This window comes from Protopterus annectens, chromosome 1.part0 (genome assembly GCF_019279795.1).
Source record: "Protopterus annectens isolate FY-2018-M chromosome 1.part0, PAN1.0, whole genome shotgun sequence".
NCBI classification, from domain to species: domain Eukaryota; kingdom Metazoa; phylum Chordata; order Ceratodontiformes; family Protopteridae; genus Protopterus; species Protopterus annectens.
Window position 1 is genome coordinate 1,376,831,648 of NC_056725.1, and position 18,479 is coordinate 1,376,850,126.

At 39.4% G+C, this 18,479-nt stretch overlaps 1 protein-coding gene across 1 annotated transcript in view; it reads right to left on the bottom strand.

Annotated features, from left to right (window-relative positions):
• Positions 1–18,479, bottom strand: part of RNGTT (RNA guanylyltransferase and 5'-phosphatase) — a 2,413,358-nt gene that overhangs the window by 2,360,114 nt on the left and 34,765 nt on the right. The window lies entirely within an intron of this gene.

The window sequence follows — 18,479 nt, forward strand, 5'->3', positions numbered from 1 at the left end:
CAGCAATGAAATACTACCACCTGGATATAATATCATACGTACAGATAGAAGTTGTAAAAAATGGAGGTGGCACAGCCCTCCTCTTTATACCACCGCTCCATATTAACTTTAGATGAAAAACACTAAACCTCTCTCTCTTTGCCTACACCATAGCCAGAATTTGGAATTCACTACCAAGTTACATAACCTCTACTTCCTCTACTGTCCAATTTAAAAAAGTCCTGAAAGCCCACTATCTTCAAAATTGGCTTTGCTCATGCTATATCCCAGGTTAAGCAATATGAATGCACTGGTGCAGGGATTCTGCTAAGGGTCACCAGTTGTTCACTTGAAAACTTGATAATCATCTGTCAATACTTACTCTATAGTACTAATATATGTCTTCTATAACAACTGGAAACTTCCCCTTTTCCTTACACCTAACATCCTACAGTAACAAACTTTACTCTTACCTAACTCTAAACTTGACATCTCATACTCCCACTCCTGTATTTAGGTTTAAAAAAAAAAAAAAACATTTTTGCATATCTGAGTTATGTACTTTATGAACTGACAATTTTTTAATGTTGTTTACTTCCTGATATGTATTGCATTCTCACTTCTCTCCTGTGTATTATATTGTATTGTTTTTATTATATGGTCTTGTATTGTATTTCAATGCTTTGCATTTTGGAGCTTTTCTCCCCGGGCCTCTGCTGAAAATGGACTTGTGTCCAGTCGGACCTTCCCGGTAAACAAATGCAAAATAAAAAAAATAAATAAATAAAAAATGACAATTCTGAAGTAGTATTTGCTAAACTAAACATTAATCCCAAGAAACATATATACTTAATCCCAAGAAACATATATACATAATAGGTATCTATATGCCACCAGGGGATAATATCCAAACATTAGAAAATATACTATACTGGAGCAGTAAAACATTACTTCAGGAAACAATTATTATGGGTGACTTCAATGTAGACTGGTTAAACTGCAACTCCACAAACCCCAAAAATTGCATCAACCTGCACAGCTTCACACAACAGATCAGTCACACAGTAGGATTAATAAGCCATACAACAAACACTCCTCTCTAGACTGGATATTAACAAATAGGCCAGCATTCTACTCCTACTCTGGCTGTTTACCAGACACTCTCAGTGACCACTTCCCAACCGGTTTACTTAGGAAACGAGCTGACCCATCTAAAAAACGACATTTAAACTATAAGAAACAAAAAACACTTGAACCCCAGCTACCTTATAGATAAACATTGTAGCTGGACACCACTGAAACTTCTACCTCTGCAGGAAGCAATTGATTACTTCAACTCTACCTTCATGTCTACACTAAACTCTCAAGCTCCTAGCCGAAAAATGTGTATGAAATCAAACTATGCCCCATGGCTAACAAAACACAAATCACTACTTAAATCTAGAGACAAGGCTTTGCAGCCTGGAACAAAACAAAGTCCCAACCCACTCTACAAACCTACTGGGAACTTGAAAATAAAGCAAAACAGCAAATGAAGCAAGACAAAATAAATTACTACTCCGAAATCCAATTAAAACACTGCAATAACCCACAGAATTTCTGGACAACTATAAACAATATACTTCTTCCAAGCAAAGTCAGTGCACTCCCTTCTACCACTACTAATAATTCAGGCAACACTGCTACTCAACTTAATAAATTCTTTATTAAAACTATCTTAGCTCTGTCCAACAATCAAACCCCCTCTACTATCAGAACTGACACTGCCTCCTCCAATACTAAAACCACCTTCTCCCTGCAACCTGTAGCTACAGAGATGATCAAAAAACTGCATAAATACTAAAACCCACCACTTTAGCTGCAGACAACTTACCTGTTGATTTCCTAAAACTAACAGCAGATGGTATAGCCTATCCTATACCAATTCTTATCATAGATCCATAGCAGAACAGGTCCCTCCCAGATGAAAAATCTCTTATGAAATACCCCTACATAAAAGGTGGCTCATCAACAGATCTTTCTAACTACTGCTCAATTGCAATATTAATCAACAATGTCTAAAATACTGTAGAGGGTCAGTCACATGCAAGTTACCTATTACGTACATACTAACAAACTTCTAACAAACACACAGCATGGCTTTCAATCATACCATAGTACATCAACTGCTCTAATGTCGTTTACCAATGTTAAACTAGTGCAAAGTAAAGAAAACCAACGTAAAAACCAAAATGTGGTGAAAATGAACTCAGCCAGCAGACTCCGAACACTGACACCAAGACTTTATTATTGTAAGCGCTTTCGGTAGAGACGAATCTCCCCACCTTCATCAGACAATAAGACACACTAGGAACACCCATTAAATACATTGCAGTGTTCTAATTATTACACTAATTGGTTAATTGTTTGGTTAATCATAGCGACCATTCCTCCATTAAATCAATAAGTAAAATGAAAATACTAACAAAATAATATACACAAAATACATTTTAAAAATATCAACATGTATATATTATTATTTTTTAAATATATATATATAAATTTGTATATTCAAGCAGGTGGGTCCAAGTAGCATATAAGTTAATCAATTATCTGGATGTTCAAATGTTTAAATGTCTAAATATCTAGATAGTTATGTACACTGGGTTTTAACTAATTTTAAGACAATTTTATTTTCACACAATTATGCTGGTTATACAGATATAAATACATAGGTAGTTGTGTGTTTAGAAAAGATACACATGTATCACTTTGTAATTTGCAGCTTGTGTTTTTTCAAGCAAATAATGTGTGTTTAAGTAAACAATATTATGGGTGATACAGTCATGTGTATATTTACAGTCATTTTCATATGCATTTTTAGCACAGTTAACATGCTTTTATGGAATCATTCATTATTACTATTATCATTAGTATGCATAATCATTTAATATGTATATATTAACATTTATGTATTAATATTTATGTATTTATTTTTTATTTTGATTTAATGGAGGAATGGTCGCTATGATTAACCACACAATTAACCAATTAGTGTAATAATCAGAACACTGCAATGTATTTAATGGGTGTTCCTAGTGTGTCTTATTGTCTGATGAAGGTGGGGAGATTCGTCTCTACCGAAAGCGCTTACAATAATAAAGTCTTGGTGTCAGTGTTCGGAGTCTGCTGGCTGAGTTCGTTTTCACCACATTTTGGCATTTACCAATGTTGTCAACTATCACAGGAGGAGCAGTAATTATGTATCCTCTATCTTCCTGGACCTATCAAAAGCCTTTGATATGGTTTCTCATAGTTAACTACTAAATGTTCTCTGCAAACTAAATTTCTGCCAGTCTACCCTTGCCTGGTTCTAGGATTACCTTACTGGATGCCAGCAAGCAGTTTCTTGGCAACAGACTTCATCACCCCTTCTACCAGTGACTACAGTGTCCCTCAGAGCTCAATCTTAGGCCCACCACCTCAACCTCACAAGCCTCCCTCATTCAATATGCAGATAATTCAACAAGTGATATGTGCCGCTTCCTCTATTCAAGAACCTCAAAACCTAACACAACAATCTTTTCTAGCAGTTGAGACCTGGCTTACAAACTCTCAAATAATTTTAAATTCCAAAAAAAAAAAAAAACCTTATGATTTTCCAACCCACAAAAATCAGCCCAACCCACTAACACTTTCAACATTGTATTACTAAATAACACCTACATTTCCCCATCACCACACACCAAACCTTTAGGAGTCAAAATTGATTGCAACTTAAAATTTGATCTTCATATTTCCCAAACAGTAAAAAGGTACACAACAACTTGGAACATTGTTTAGGAACAAACACTACTTCACTAAAAATACTAAAACTACCATTGCCCAATTATACTTACTCTCCACACTGCTGTACGCAGCTTCCCTACTCACAAATCTAAAAAATTCTGAGCTAGCAAAACTTGAATCTTGTTATAAAAAAATTACCAGACATGCTACAAACCTATCAGCTAGAGCTCACCATTGTATGGCACTCAAGCAAATCAGATGGCTAGCACTCCCCCATCTCTTTCACTACATCAAGTTAACCATGGCCCATAAAATACTCTATAAACCTGAGAAAACACCTGCTCTACAAGTATCTCTTCAACCATATGCTACTAACAGAACCCTATGGTCCACTAACAAACATCACATAAAAATCAATATAACCAAAAACCAAGCTGGAGATGCCCTCTTCTCAAATTACATAGGTAAAATCTGGAATGCACTACCAGAAAACATTACAATGGTTACATCAAGCCACTTATTCAATAAATGTCTGTGTCCTTGCTCTGCACCAGACTAACCTCACCCTCCGACTATGCTACTACTTTATTTCCCTTACTGACAAATCCATCCCCTCTGTCTATTCTGTTGACTATGTCTCTCTGCAAACTAACACTCCATATAATACTGTACAGCTGATGGCAAATTAAGACTTGACAGTTCTACTTCTTAGTAAAACTATGTTCAGAACCTGTGTAATTGTCATATTGGTCTCTCTGTTTTCTTATACAGAAAGGTTTAATGATGCAGTGTCTCTCTACTTATTGTTAATTTATTTATTGCATTTACCAGGAAAGTCCACTGGGCCTAGGTAAGCCCATTTTCAGTGGAGGCCCAGGGAGAAAAGCTCCACATAAAAGTCAACATTACAGAAATACAAATATCAAAAATACAAATGTCAAAAATGTAGCACTATTTACAGTTTTTTTTAGCAATTCCATTGCAGTTTTATGGTAGTCCATCGATGATATTAACATGTACTTTTGGTCATATAGATGCCATAGACATTACTGGTTGGGAGGCAGGAAAAAAACCAGCAACATTGTATACAATTATTCACATGCATTTAAATCTGTGTAGGCAGTGTAGTAATAGTCACAGGTATGGCTGCAGACCTAAGAGTGCATACCTGTAGCCCCAGAGAGTGGGAGTAGTGAGAAGAGGAGTTATTTTTGGAATGGGCATAACCAGCAGATAGAGAGGTGTTGTCGGAGGGATTTTTTAAAGAGAGCAGGGTATGAGATGGAGGTTATTCCAAAGTTTGGAGGTAGTGAAGGAGTAAAGCATTTGGCCAGCTGGAAGTTGAGGTTTATTGACTAAGTAGAATTTTGTTTTCAGATCTAAGGTGTCTGGATGGTACAGAGTTAATATAGAGGAGAGAGCTGGGCAAGCTGTTGGTTTATATATTATTTTATGTGCAGTAATTAAGTGGAGGTAGCTGAGATAGAGTGGAAGTTCAAGCCAGTTTAGTTGTTGCAGTGAGGAACAGTGATGTGATGAGGATCTAGCATTTGTTGCAAATCTAGCAATTTTATTGTAGTATATATCAAGTTTGTTTTTTAGTGAAGAGTGTATATTAGTGAGGATGGCGGCACCATATAGGAGGGATGGAAGTAGGAAGGCAGAGGCTAGTGTTCTTTTGGCATTGTTATTTAGGTAATAGCTATGTCTGTAGAGGGTACCTAGTTTCTGGTCTGTCTTTTTGATGTTATTGAGTAAGTGGGGTTCAAAAGTTAGGGTTTCATCGATGGTGACTCCTAACAGTTTAGTACTGGGAACAACTTCTATGGAGGTATTATTTTGGGAGAGGATAGGGAATTCAGCCCTGTTCAGGGGTGTTGTTTTTTTGGGAGTGAACAGAATCAACTTGGTCTTGTTTGGGTCGAGAGCGAGGTGATTATTTGACATCCATTTTTCGGTGGATATGAATGCATTTTGGGTTAGTAGTTGAAGCTCAGAAGGGGTTTTTGCAGTGCAGATAATTGTTGAGTCATCTGCATATTGTATTACATCAGCCTGTATTAGTGACTCATGGAAATTGTTGATGAATAAGTTAAATAGTAGGGGGCCCCACATTGAGCCTTGGGGGACACCTGTGGAGATTTTTAAGAAGGTAGAAGAGGATTGCTGCCATTTGGTTGATTGGTATCTGTCAGAAAGGTAGCTAGAGAACCAATTTAGGGTTGGGGGAGAGACACCTAGGTTATTAAGTTTAGAGAGTAAAATGGGGGGAGAAATTGTATCAAATGCCTTTGAAAGGTCAAGGAAGAGTGAAGAGACGATCAGACCTGAATCGCATGCTCGATTTACTGTATCCAAAAAGGAGAGGAGGGCTGTATTTGTGCTATGGCCTGGTCTAAAGCCATGTTGGGTAGGGCGAGTAGTTGGGTGTTGATTAAGTGGTTGATTAGTTGGGTGTGGACACATCTTTCAAGTATTTTACAGATGGCGGAGAGAATGGCTATTGGCCAGAAGTTTGAGATGTCGGAATTTTTGCCACCTTTGTGCAGGGGCAGAATGTAAGCTCTTTTCCAGATATTGGGTAATCTTCTGAGTCTATCGATTAGGTTAATAATTACTGGGTATTAGCTAAACTGTGATATTCATTAACTAGTCTGCATGTATAACTGCTTGTCCAAACTGTATCTAGATAGTATTTTAACTTCTGTGCCCTATATATTCTACTTATATATTGTATTGCTGTAGGTCTCAATGTGGAGCTTTTCTCCCCGGGCCTCTGCTTAAAAAGGACATGTGTCCAGTGGGACTTTCATGGTACACAAATGTAAAATAAAATAAATAAATGGAATCTGTAGGATACAAAGTATAGGGGACAGGTCTTTGATGCAGTCTGCATAGGACATATTTACACAATGTATTCTTTTAGTTTGGAACCTTTGTGGCCACTCCAGCTGTTGCAAATGCATGTTAAGATACATGCCAAAGGGTGCACTGTACCTAGATTATTGGTCTAATGAGGGCAGAGTATAGTGGTACTATGATCTTCTTAGAGCTGGATGCCTTGATTATAGCTTGCTCAATGTAAAAGGATTTTCTTACTACCATGGACACACAGTGATCAAAGTTCTGGTTACTGTCAACCTCAGTTCCCAAGTCCCTTTCCACTGGGTATACTCTTAAGAGAGTGTTATCAATGCTATAATTTGCAAGGATGGTCATCGTCCTAAAGGGCATAATTATGCATATTTTGCTTAGAATTTTAGGCCATGGTTCTGGAACCAGTTATCGGTCTGTGTCAGACCCCTCCTGGAGGATATCTACATCTCTGGAGGATTCAGTGATTGCACCCAGCTTGCAGTAGTCAGCAAGTCTGGTCAGCCAAAAGCCCTCTAAATTTGCCCCAACTTCAGAAAAAAGTATATTCCAAAACAAGAGAGGTCCCAGTACCAAGCCCTGTGGGACACCACTAGTGATAAGCCTCTTGGCGAGATAGATTCCCCCACCCTAAAGTCACGTGCCCTAGGAGTCATATGGCTGTCCTTCGGGTGACATACAGATTTAAGCCTACATTTATGGGTGTGTCTATAATATCCAAGTGAAGTATTGTGTCAAATGGCTTTGCCAGGTCAAGCTAGACAGTATGTACTGTTCTGCCCTCATCCATGGCTGTAGTGACCTTCTCAAAGAAGTCCACCAAGTTTAGTAGACATAACCTGCCCTTGACGAAACTGAACTGGGATGGGTCTAGTGTCTGTGAAGATTTCCTACGTCTTTGTTTATCATATCCACAATAATTTTTTCCATGGCCTTGCATATAAGACTAGTCAAACTTATGGATCTTTAGTTCCTTGGGTCTGTTGATGGTCTGCCTTTGTGTAGAGGGATAACTGCTGCAGTCCTCTATTCCCTTCAGATGATGCCTGTCTGGAGACTGCAGTTGAACAGAGATTCTCATGGACATGACAAGTTGTTTCAGGTTATTTAGGAGGCATCCTGGGATATTATCAGGACAAGATGCAATGTTTTAGCGCTGGAGAGCGCAGTGAGAACTTGTTCTTTAGTGATAATTGGAGGTGAAATGGTAGAGAGTACTTCCTGGGGGGAACTGGGGATGAATATCCCATGGTTTGTACAGGAAGTTCCATTTACTATTAGTTCAGTACATTGTTGGGTGTTCCCTTTAAGGTTGCGTTCATAACTGAAAAAATGCTCTGTGATGCTACTTTTGCCTCGAAGTTGGATTTGGTGGACTTGATTAGTACCCTAACTTGCTTGTTGAAACTGATGAGGGAGTTTTCTGGCATGCTGAATCAATCAGATTCAAAAATATATTCAAAGCAAGGAATGCAGAGGGACAAAAGGTATGAAGGTCAAGTTATATGACCAGAGAGATAACAGTTGCATTTTCCTAGAGTCGTGAATGTGCTTTTACTTCTATTCAGAAAGCAGGGTAAGTGTACTCCATCCATCCATCTACAGCCCCTTTCCCATTCCTGCACATGGGGTCATGGTATCAATTCAACAATGACAATCATCTAGAGCCAAGGTTTATACCGCTGGGTAAGGGGAATGATCTTTAAAAAAAGAAGGGAGAATGTCAAGGAATCATTCTGAATGGCAAACGAGCAAGAATGTTCACAAACTGTATTATAGTACAGTGCAACCTAGCAACCATCGTGGAATGTGTAGTGTTGGGACATTCTGGGAGAAGGATCCCACACATGTTCCCCGAGTACAGGGAGCTACAACCCCCTTCCTTTTATTTTTTCATTAGCCATCAAGCATTTTACATTAAATGTCCAGCCCTCATGCATGGTGCATTAACTGCATCTGCTCCAGCAGCTGTCCACTTTCCTTTAAAATGTAATATCTCTACCTCTCTTAACTTATACAGGTGGCCCAGCCCAGGATCCAAGCTCACAATCATGTCACTTCTACCACCTTCTTCTTTTTAATCACCTGTCTTAATAAAATATATCTCTTATATAGTCTAATGCATAACTTTATTTTAAAAATCAACGGGTATTACGCCCCCTTCTTATAAAAAAGGGAGAACAAGAGAGAGACTAGAAGAAATGTTAACGTCTCATGGAATGGAATTTATAAACCAAAAGCAGATATGTTCAGAGAAAGCCATAACAGGAAGATTATGTGAATTTACCAGCGAGACAACTGGAGTTGTGGATTTAACCATGGAATAAAAGCTTAAGTTGGAGTACTACATGTTGCAGATTTATCTGCAAGGTGACTTGCCTATGAACTCACCAAGAGTTTATATGCTTGAAGTTACAGACAGTTCATGGAACTAAACAGATTGTAGGTTTTCAGAGATACTTTAAAAAAACTGAACTTTAAGTGACCTGAATAATTTTCTTGACTGCACTTCTTACTAGCACTGTAAATTAATCACATGTGCACCATCAAACAAGTCTCCAATGTGATAGCATTTATAAGACTAAGATGAATAAATTAGAGAGGGTTCAAGTACTATCGCAGAGACAGTATTATGCCAGTATTTTAGAAAATGGCATATCCATGCTTAACAACACAGTGGCACAGAAGTTGGCATTGCCGTCTTACACTGCCTGCTTCTGAAGTTTGGAGCCAGTTTGGTGTCTTGTGCCTACCCTTTGATAGCATGTTTTTGTTAGCTGCTCCATTTTCATCCTACACCTCAAAGACAATGCAAAACAGATGTGCGTTGTGTGCAAGTCCAATGTAAGCTTGGTAGGATGCCAGTGTTTTATTTCCCCTGAGCCCACTAAATGCCAAAAAAACTCCTACTCCTCAGGTGACCTCCAAATTGATAAAAAGGGTATCTAAGATTAAATTGATACACAGAACTACATCTGTGGCACTTAAACTCCTGGCAGGACAAATGCAGACAACATTCTATTAACATTTAATACTACAAATCAAAAATTAATTTACATATCTCAAAGTAGAAGCACATATCTGAGTGTTGTTTGGATAAGCAGCAAAATAGGGGTAGCCACCAGACAGAAAAAATGCTACATTTATAAAAGCAGTACACTGTTGTCCATGTCAACTTGAGTTAGTGATTAGGGGAACAATGTGTTCCACTATAAAAGAACAGGGTTTCCTTCCTGCATGTTTTTAAGCGCACACTCAAACTGATCTGGTCTGCAGTCAGAGTCAATGTTGTTGCATGCTATAAACCCACAGGAAGAACATGCTGGTTACCAATGCTGTGCAAGCACTTCTGACAAGCTTTATTGTCATCCTTAAACATCTGTAAGATGCCTCAGCAAATGGTACAGGAGACAAAACAGGCAAAACAAGGCAATTCTGAAGCAGCTAAAATATTTCATTATTATTAATTTTTTAATTCTACAGTAGCATTGTCGCCTCACAGTAAGACGCTGTCCGGTTCGATTCTCAGCTAGAGCGTCTTCTGCGTGGAGACATGCGTGAATGGGTGTACCTTCGTTGAAGGTTGTGCGTCAGGCCTGGCAAGCTGGTACGTAAAAATCAACTGCCAATCATTAGCGGACCGGAGTTCCACTGTGGCGACCCCTAACCGGGAAAAGCCGAAGGACACAAACAAACATTGCAGTTACTCAAGGATAACAATGACATTCCAACAAAATAATTTAACAGTGGATTTAATGCAAACTAAATTTATTTATGGCAATGCTAGCCAGCTTTGTTGCTATAGAGGGACAAAGCCCAGACTACGATCCAAGCGAACCAATTTTGATTACTAGCTTGGGTTCCTGTTGGAGCTGGTGGAAGGAAGAAAGGAATGGCAAGGCTTAACCGTACTTGTGGTCTTCGGGAGAGTATTTTTGTGGAACACTCCCCATGGTAGAATCCTCAGCAGAGACAAGGGATCACGCAGTGGTGATTATCTACAAGGGGAGCAGGGCAGACTGACCACATCACTGCAAAAGCAACCTGCATGCAAAACCTCACGAGTGCTAATGAACATGCACACTGAGCCCGGGCTGCAAAGAAGCCTTCTCAAGATGATGGAACCTGTTCCAGTGCACTCAACTTTCAGCCCCTGGGAATGAGAATGGATCAGGAGAATGGATAGGAGAGTAAGCGCCATGGTCAAAAAAGGACCAGAACAAAAAGAGAGTTACTTAAGGCAAAGCTTACTCAGTGGCTGTTTTTCATAGTCCCCTTGTGTATTATACAAAGAAATTTGCACAACTTTGTGTAGTGTGGAAGGGTGTACTACTCAAAGTCCTTGCTGCTGCTGTAGGGCAGAGATGCACTGCATATCAGTGACAGCATTCAACAACACAGATAAATGCAGCAGTCTGTAGGAGTAGTTACTCAAAATAAGCTCCAGTACTTCCCAGTACACTGCTCAGCAATTCCCACAACTAGACGAGAACCATTCAGAGCAGTGTGTGTGTGTGTGTGTGTGTTTGTAAATTACAGCACAGGGGACCAAACAATGGAAATTGGCCCCCACACACACAACTATGTAGAGAAACAAAACATGGGTACACAGTGCTATACTGCTGTTCTGTTTGACAGACTGCAATGCACGATCATATACCTACAGTCAGACAGCTGTCACAAAAACTATCCCAAATGCAGCTAGTAATGCAGCTAGTAAGAGGTACTACATATGATCTTCCAGCAGAGCCAACATTGTCAGTCTGGAAGTAAACACTCAATTGTACTTATACTGAGCACACTGCTAGGGATATACATAGGGAGTGTGTGTGTGTGTGTGTGTGTGTGTGTGTGTGTGTGTGTGCACATATATAATCTACGTCACTGTCCCTATAAAGGTGCAACCTAGGTGTCATAGCTCCAGTCCAATCACCTCCCTTCACCATGATACTGTCAAAACAGTACTCCAGTTACAACAGCTGCAGTCAGGAAATACGTTACACACAAACACAAACGTGTGTACTTTACATATTCACATGCATGTATTGTGTTAATGCTGTGTGTGGACACATAGGGTAGCAAGAGTCTGTTCATTGCTCAGGCAAGTGATTCTCAGACATGTAAATGAGATTTTAGATGTAATTCAGAATCATGTAGAGTGTACTTGTCTCTAAACCACATGAAATCCAAAATGCGAATTCACTTTATCCAAGTAGCATAAATCTCACTGCTGAAAGGTTAGTCAGATACCACTAATTGTTTTGATAACAGGGAGCAATATAGTGGATGGTGAGTTGCTTTCCTTGCCAGGGTGAGTACATACTGGTCCAAAAGATCCTTTTCAGCTACAACCCAGGCCACAAGGGCAATCAGAAAATATGAGAGATGATGAAGAATTTTAATAGAAGTATAAACTGGAAGCAAAGAGGTGCAGCATTAATTAGCAAAAAAAATTGACATTTAATTATTGGGAAAGTCCGACTGGGTAGGAGCCAATTTTCAACAGAAGCCTAGGGAGAAAAGCTCCAAAGTATTACAAAACATTTTAAGAACAATATTTTTTCAGTCTTTAACAATAATACAAAAAAAAAAGAACAATATTTTTTCAGTCATTAACAATAATACAAAAAAAAAAAAAAAAAAAAAAAAAAAGACAGCTTAAATCATTTTACCAAATTAGACATAACATGAAAACATTGGTTAAGAGAAGATACACGTAACAGGACAATGATTTAATAGAGAAATTTTAGACGGTGTATAGAGAAATTAAAGGTAAGTTAGTATAACACAAACAGGAACTGAAATACGAAGTGAGAGAAAGGCAGGCTTATGGTATATTTAGAGAGAATGTCAGGGCAGAGAAATTAATACAAGTAAGGGAGTGAGTGAAAAAGGGAGAGAAATGAGATATAAGGTATAAATAAGTATTTGTTCACATTTGGAGAAATAGTATATCCTGGTGTTGAGCAACAACAGAGACAACTTTTGGCTAGGAAGTCTTTCAGAATGGTTCTGAAGGATGGGAGGGAGGGTATTTACCTGACAGATACAGATAAGAAGTTCCAGGCCTTAACAATGTGGTATGAGTGCAGACAATGCCCAGCAGATTGGATAGGTTTGTGGACAGACAGAAGTTTTTTGTTACTGGATTGTAATGACCAACTGGGAACATAGTTGTGTAGAATGCTGTTTAGTGCTGGATAAGCAGATGGATTCTGGATAATTCTATAGGTGGTATGAAGCTGTGTATGTTAGTCAATGGGGTAGTTCTAAACAATTTAGGATTTTTAGTGCTATACAATGGTGGGTTCTGAAGTGGACATTTACTGCAAGTTTAGCAACTTTGTTATAGTATTGCTCAAGTTTTGACTTTTGTGATGCCTGAAGGTTTGTAAGGATAGGAGTGCCATAAAAAAGTGTGGGGAGGAGATAAGTAGTGGCAAGTGTAGCTTTAGTTGTGTCGGTGAGAAGTTTTGGCTCTATAAATCATCCCTAGCTTTTACGCAGTTTTTCTTACGCAATTTTGTATATGCAAACTGAATTTAAGATTATCATCCACTATCATCCCTAATAATTTGTATGAGAAGTGGCTTCAATGGCTGTATTACAGTAAACTCTCAGTTAACTGGCACCCATGGGATTGGTAGATGCTGGATAACTGTAGTTTCTGGTTGCTTAAGAGTTAACTACTAAAATAGGCCTGACTAATACTGTACCCTATACTATTTGGTTTGGTCTGACCTGTTCTCAGGTTGGGGAGAGAGACAGAATGTATTCCCATCTTCCTTTTTAAAACTCTACAAACGTAAAGTATGTTTCTGTGGGGGGGAAACAGAAACTGCAACAACGAAGATTGTACTGTATTTCGTCAATATATTTTGCCGGTTGCTTGAGTTCCAGTTAACTGAGAGTTTACTGTATCAAGAGAGAGGACTTTAAATTTTGTTTTTTTATGGGACAGGGACTTATGGAAAAAAAAATAGTAAATTTTTATTTATTTATTTATTTATTTTTTTTTTTTTTTTTTTACAGATTAGCAATTTTTTTTTTTTTTTTTTTTTACAGATGAGCATGAGTTGAGAGTCACAAAGTCATGTTTGCCATTATCTGTAGATTTATTGACCATAACTATAGTGGAGAGGAGCAAATAAGACTGCTATAGATCTAAAGTTAGCAAAGTCTGCTGAACTTCTTCTTGTGTGCAGAGGGATAATGTGCGACTTTTTCCAGAGACAGGGAACATATATTTAATATTTACATGGTTATCACAGAAACAGCAGTGCATACAGACTCTAAAGAGATACAGTATTTATGTAGACATTTTATGAAATTACTTAAGTACAATATTTACAATACATTTGGAGCTGAAGTTTGTACGTACAAAATACTAAGGATTGTAAACAAATCTTCTTTTGGCTTTTCCCAGTTAGGGGTCGCCACAGCGGATCACCTGTCCACCGCCAATCATAAGCGGACAGGTGATCTGCCACAGTGGATCACCTGTCCATTCATGATTGGCAGTGGAGTATTTTTACAGTGTTCAGTTGCCAGCCCGGCACCCAACCTTCCACAGAAGGCACACACGCACGCACTCACACCTAGGGCCAATTTAGAGTGTCTAATCCACCTACAGCATGTCTTTGGGATGTGGGAGGAAACTGGAGCACCAGGAGGAAACCCACACAACCACAGGGAGGACATGCAGACTCTGCACAGAAGGCACCCCCAGCAGAGGATTGAACCAGAGAACCTCTTGCTGTGAGTTGGCACCACTAACCATTGCACCACCGCGGCCGGCCAAGGATTGTGAACAAATCCCTTTTTATAAATTGGTTTAGTTCAAATACTTGTTAACCATTCTCTCTGGTACAACTACAAGTAACTTCCTTTGAAAGAAGCTCTTTTAAAGAAGACTTAAACTGACTCTATGTACTTTGCTCCCTTACCTCAGGAATGTTGTTCAATGTAGCTGGTCCTAGTTTTGAGAAAACCCTTTCACCTACAGTGGTTTTAAAAAAGGATTTATTAAGTGTTGTTGATCTTTCCAATTCCTCTCCAAGAGCATAACTTTGACACCCGACAAGCAATTTAGAATTTAACTGGTAGACAATGGCTAAGTTTGTTTATATTGAAGAGATGAACACTGAACAGACCAGTAGCTCTGGAATTTACTTATAACCAATTCAAATGTTAGAAGAGGATACAGCTATGGGTAGGGTTACCAGCCAGATGTACATATTTGTAAATTGTATTGATAACCATGTGTTATTTGTGTATACTTATGCTTGAATGAAAATAAATTAATGCCAAGCAATATGGTATGAGGACTGTTTTTGCAAGAGATTGACAAGATGAAGAAGAGAGGGGAGATGATACATTGTATAATAAAGTTTTAATTGAGCTAGTGTTTTACTCAACACCATGTCAGTGTGTTACATGGAGGATTTAAGGCAATTTCAGATTTATTTCCTCACATACTAGGGGTAAGGCATAGCCTTTGTTATCCTTGACAAGTAAAGGTGGGTACACCAAGTAGTCTTTTGGGTAGTGCCAAAGACTATAACTGTTGAATTAACTGGCTTAATCAAACTTATTCTTACAAGTATTCTTACACGCCCAGTTATAAAGCCCTGTGAAGCTGCTTTGCAGGTTTTGTTGAAGGTCACTTTATTCTGACAGGATGCTCTTGGTGTTTACTTAAAATGTTCTGCTTTCAAATTTTGAAACTGATTTAGTGTACGAATGTTGACATTTAGTCTAACGAGTTTCTGGGTTAGTAGTGTATGATCAACAATTTCAAAAGGCCCTGGTCATGTGAATGAACAGGCCTTCTGTGAACAAGGAATCATTCATATTATTGAAAATTATGTCAGTGGCTGTGTATAATGCTGTCATAGTACTTAATGTATTGAGGAAGCCATGCTGTTCATTGCAAAGAAGCTCATATTTCTTTATACATTCAAAGATGTGTTTGTCCACTATAGTTTAAAATATTGTGGTTAGAAGGAATAGGTATGCTGTTGGCCTATAAGCCTTGCATTCCTTTGGATGAGGAACCTTGTGTAGAGGGACTACTGTGGCATGTCTGAAGGACTAGGAAATACTCAGGTGAGAAGTGATAAATTGCATATACTGGTAAGGGGCTTGACAATGAAGGAAGAGAACATTTTCAGAAAGAATGGATGCAACTTACAGAAAATTGTTCCTGCTTTACTGTGCACATTAGTAAAACATAAGAGAACTTGAAAGTTATTCCTACATGTATTAAAATATTTTCCTAATTCCCTGTTCTACTGCAGACTGTAAAATAAGCTTTCCTTAAATGTCCTGCCCACCAGCAGTAACTCGTATAATGTGTGAATCACTTTTTTATATGAAACAGCAGAGTAGCTCATATAGCAAGTGATGTTTGTCTACCTACATGGGATATAAGCACAAGCTGCTTAAAGGTGCTGAAAAAGAGGTACACGAGAAGAGAGCTGTGAAGTAATAGGAGAAATGAATTAGCCAGGAGAAATACAGGGGCAGAGGCATTTGGAATGGAGATGAGCTTTTTTTTTTTTAATGAAGAAATACTGGGATTATTTTGGATGTGCTCAGGAAGAGCATTCCAGGCCTTAGACCAAGATAGACAACCCAATGGAGATGCACAAAGCCAGTGCATTTCTTTGTACCGATCCCAAGCCCAGATAAATGGGGAGGGTTACGTCAGGAAGGGCATCCGGTGTAAAACTTCTGCCAAATGACATATGCGGACAACAATACAGATTTCCATACCGGATCAGTCGAGGCCAGGGTTAACAACGACTGCCACCAGTACTGTTAGCCAACAGGGTGTTGATGGAAAATGGGCTACTTTTGTCCGAAGGAGAACAAGAGGGGAAAGGCATGCCAGAAGGTAGGAAGAGAGGAGGAATGTTAGGAGTGTGGCAGTGAGGGTAGTAACTTTGAATGTTGGCAGTATGACTGGTATAGGGAGACAGCTAGTCGATATGATGGAGAGAAGGAAGGTTGATATATTGTGCATGCAAGAGACCAGATGGAAGGGGAGTAAGGCCAAGTGTATAGAAGGCGGGTTCAAATTGTTCTACCATGGTGTGGATGGGAGGAGAAATGGGGTAGGGGGGTTTCCTGAAAAAAACAGTATGCCAAGAGTGTTTTAGAAATGAAGAGTGTCAGATAGAGTGATGTTTATGAAGCTGGAAATTGATGATGTGATGATGAATGGTGTTACTGCATAAGCTCCACAAGTTGGGTGTGCAATGTATGAGAAAGAAAAAAATTTGGAGCGAGTTGGATGAAGTGGTGATGGCTGTACCCAAGGGTGAGAGAGTGGTGACTGAAGCAGATTTCAATGGGCATGTTCGTGAAGGGAACAGAGGGGGATGTGGAAGTGATGGGTAGGTATGGTGTTAAGCAAAGGAATGCAGAAGGTGAGATGGTAGTGGATTTTGCAAAAAGGATGGACATGGCTGTGGTGAATACGTATTTTAAGAACAGGGTAGAGCACAGGGTGACATACAAGAGTGGAGGAAGATGCACACAGGTGGATTATATCCTATGTAGGAGGGCCAGCCTGAATGAGATTGGAGACTGCGAAGTGGTGGCAGGGGAAAGTGTAGTTAGGCAGCATAGGATGGTGGTCTGTAAGATGATGTTGGTGACCAAGAAGAGTAGGAGGAGTGTGAGGGCAGTGCCAAGGATCAAATGGTGGAAGATGAAAAAGGGTGATAGTAAGGTGAAGTTCAGGGAAGAGTTAAGACAGGCACTGGGTGGCAGTGATGGGTTACCAAACAGCTGGGTAACTACAACAGAGCTGGTAAGGGAGACAGCTATACAGGTGCTTGGTGTGACATCTGGACAGAGAAAGGAGGACAAGGAGACCTGGTGGTGGAATGAGGAAGTACAATATGGGTATACAGAGAAAGAGGTTGGCGAAAAAGAAGTGGTATTGTCAGAGAGATGAAGACACTACACAGGAGTATAAGGAGATGAGGTGTATGGCGAAGAGAGAGGTGGTGAAAGCTAAGGCTAAGGCATATGGCGGGTTGTATGAAAGGTTGGACACTAAGGAGGGAGAAAAGGACCTGGTTAGGGTTATGGTTGAGGAAAACATACTTACAAGCGAGGAGTGTGTGTTGAGCAGCTGGAAAGAGTACTTTGAGGGGCTGATGAATGAAGAGAATGAGACAGAAAGAAGGTTGGATGATGTGATGAAAGTGACTCAGGAAGTGCAACGGATTAGCAAGGAGGAAGTAAGGACAGCTATGAAGAGGATGAAGAAAAGAAAGGCTGTTGGTCCAGATGACATACCTGTAGAAGCATGGAGGTGTTTAGGAGAGATGGCAGTGGAGTTTTTAACCAAATTGTTTAATGAAAGCTTGGAAAGTGAGAGGATGCCTGAGGAGTGGAGAAGTGTTTTGGCACAGATTGAATAAGGGTGATGTGCAGAGTTGTAGTAACTACAGAGTGATAAAATTGATCAGTCACAGCATGAAGTTATGGGAAAGAGTACTGGAAGTTAGGTTAAGAAGGGAGGTGATGATTAGTGAGCAGCAGTCCAGTTTCATGCCGGGAAGGAGCACTACAGATGCGATGTTTGCTCTGAGAGTGTTCATGAAATAGTATAGAGAAGGTCAGAAGGAGTTGCATTGTGTCCTTGTGGAGTTGGGGAAAGCATATGACAGGTCACCAAGAGAGGAGTTGTGGTATTGTATGAGGAAGCCTGGAGTGGCAGACAATTATGTAAGAGTTGTACAGGATATTGTATGAGAGTAGTGTGACAGTGGTGAGGTCTGTGGTCTGAGTGACAGATGCATTTAAGGTGGAGGTGGGATTACATCAAGGATCAGCTCTGA